The sequence below is a fragment of the Corvus brachyrhynchos genome, unplaced genomic scaffold, assembly GCF_000691975.1.
Source record: "Corvus brachyrhynchos isolate BGI_N302 unplaced genomic scaffold, ASM69197v1 scaffold848, whole genome shotgun sequence".
Taxonomy (NCBI): Eukaryota; Metazoa; Chordata; class Aves; order Passeriformes; family Corvidae; genus Corvus; species Corvus brachyrhynchos.
The window spans coordinates 78507-80985 of record NW_008239444.1 but is presented as its reverse complement, the minus strand read 5'-3'; the positions used below and the strand labels follow the sequence as shown (position 1 = coordinate 80985).

At 43.4% G+C, this 2479-nt stretch overlaps 1 long non-coding RNA gene across 1 annotated transcript in view; it reads right to left on the bottom strand.

Annotated features, from left to right (window-relative positions):
* Positions 1–779: 779 nt before the first annotated feature.
* LOC108448413 overlaps positions 780–2479 on the bottom strand; it is a 13166-nt gene continuing 11466 nt past the window's right edge. The window contains exon 3 of the long non-coding RNA XR_001864293.1: positions 780–2479. This exon is cut by the window's right edge and continues 655 nt beyond it. This is a non-coding gene — a long non-coding RNA (uncharacterized LOC108448413).

Here is a 2479-nt window from a genome sequence, read left to right as displayed (position 1 = left end):
TCTGAATAATTTTTTCCTGTCCATCTGAGCAAGTTTGAGGTGGGTAAACACTTGTGTTTCTAATTCAGGGGCTGGAAACTGTCACTGTCTCTCCCAGTTCAGTACCTGGAGTGTTAATCCGAGAAGTAATTAACAGGATGGAGTGTGATGCTAATGGAGTGAGCCCTATGCCAAGGCTTGGAACCACATAGGAGGGAGGGGACCATGATTCTGGCATGTTTTCCTCCTCAGCATATGTGCCAGATCCTGGGCTCTGCCTTGTCAGCAAAAGCCTGGCTTCTAAGTAACACTTCAGGGTATTTTTGTCATTGATGCTGTGAATATTTGCAACAGCCAAAATAATTTGGATAAGCCTGTACTGGTTAGTTACCATGGTCACCTAATAGGCAGTGGCTTTGGGAAGCCTTTGGCCAGGTGTAAGGAAGGTTTTACTGTGCCTTCTGCTGGTAAATATGGATGGAAAACATGTAATGCGGTTTCAAGCAGTATTTATAGTTTTGCAAATAAAATTCCCTTAATCCAGACCAAATGTTAGGATTTCAAGGAGTTGTAACAGAGGTACAGACAAAGCTGGAGTTGCTTGTCAGTGAAATGGCTTCATGTTAGAAAACAAGACTGAATGTTTTCTTTCTTCTGATACTCAGTGTTGAGATAAAAGGCTTAATGCCCAAATTAGACAAGTCAAGTATTCTGTTTATGTTTGTCATCCTCAGCATTGACTCACAGAAGCTGTAGAACATGAGCACACATATTTTTGCATTACAATTTATTGAAAACTTTTTTTTTTTTTTTTTTTTGGCAAGAGAAAAGCTAGAGCCCACTCTCCCAGCAACAGAATCAGCCAACCTTAAGGAGTGGAGGGCAGCTGGAAATGACATTGAAATATCCTGTAGGATGCTGGGAAAGGTAGAAAAGGGGAAATAAACCCATATTGCTTACTGGGGTTGTGGGAATGTTCTCAGTGTCATGTCAAGCCAGAAAGGTAGAAAAATGGAAATAAATCTAAATTCCTGGTTGGGGTGGTGGGAAGTTTCTCAGTGTCTTGTCCTGCCTTTAACAATGTTTGGTGCCTTTAGAGGAGGGACAGACCTTGCTGCCTCTCAGTCAGCTTCAGCCAGTTGGTCCCTCTGGTCCTCAGCCTTCTCTGGCTCTGAGCCACCAGCATTTGGGCTCACAGCTGACACAGGGACATCAATGCTTTGGTGGCAGGGCATGAGCACCCAGTTATGTGACTTATGTGACTGCTACATGTGGCCCCTACATAGCCCAAGGGAGCTCACCCTTTACTCTCCAGCTCCCAATCTAATGATGAGCTTTTGAGGTTCATCCTGGAATTTTGACTGCTAAAAGAAACATTTCTCAAATCATCCCCCCTCACGGTTATTCCTTTTTCCATATCTAGTGAACATTCCTGTGCAGTTTGCTTCACAAAAAAAGAAGATATATTTGAAAAGTTCCACTGTTCAGTATGGAAGAAAAACTGTAGCTTGTAAAACAGAGCAGTCATTTTTGGGCCAGCTGTACTTGGTAGTCTGTTCAAGTTGGGGGATGCTGAGCTTGTGGGTAGAGCTTGGCAGAGTGAGGCAGCAAACTCGTTTGTAACACCCTCATTATTGTCCCTGTTCTGTTCTCTCACTAATTTCAGCTATTAAACAAATAAATGAGTGATTATGCCAGATGAGTTTTTTTGTGTGAGAATATCTTCTCCTAGCACTGCCATCTTTTAGTGGTAATTATGCAGTCATACAGCTGTTGCTTGCAGGCAGGTTTGAAATAATATTTTTATAAGTTGTATAAATCACACCATAAAAATAAATTAAGAGACAAGAGCCTAGTCTGAAGACAACAGAGAAAAAAAAGCTGGGGATATGGATTATGGAATACCTGGAGAGAATACAGTCAGTGCTGACTATAACTGGGCTACGTAGTCACATGATTCCAAAATAGAATCATAGAATGGTTTGGGTTGGAAGGGACCTTAAACTTCATCTGGTTCCACCCCCCTGCCATAGGCAGGGGCACCCTCCACTATCCCACATTGCTCCAAGCCCTGTCCAACCTGGCCTTGGACACTCCCAGGGATGGGGCAGCCACAGCTTCTCTGGCCAACATGTGCCAGGGCCTCCCCACCCTCACAATGGAGATTTTCTTCTGTAAATCTAATCTGAATTTCCCCCCTTTCAATTTGAAAGCATTCCCTCTTGTTCTGTCATTACAGCTCCTGATGAAGAGTCCCACTCCAGTTCCCTGCAGCCCCTTCAGGTACTGGAAGGTGCTCTGAGGTCTCCACACAACCTCCTCTTTTCCAAGCTGAACAGCCTCAACTTTCTCAACTTGTCAAGTCTAAACCAATCAATTAAGGCTCTGGAGCTTAAAAAAGAATTCCACAGATGCTGAAGTGTCCACACCATGGGCAAGTCAAGTATTTTTAATTTCTCTGCTCAGATTCACAGTGAAGAGAGGGGGAAAAATTCCTGCT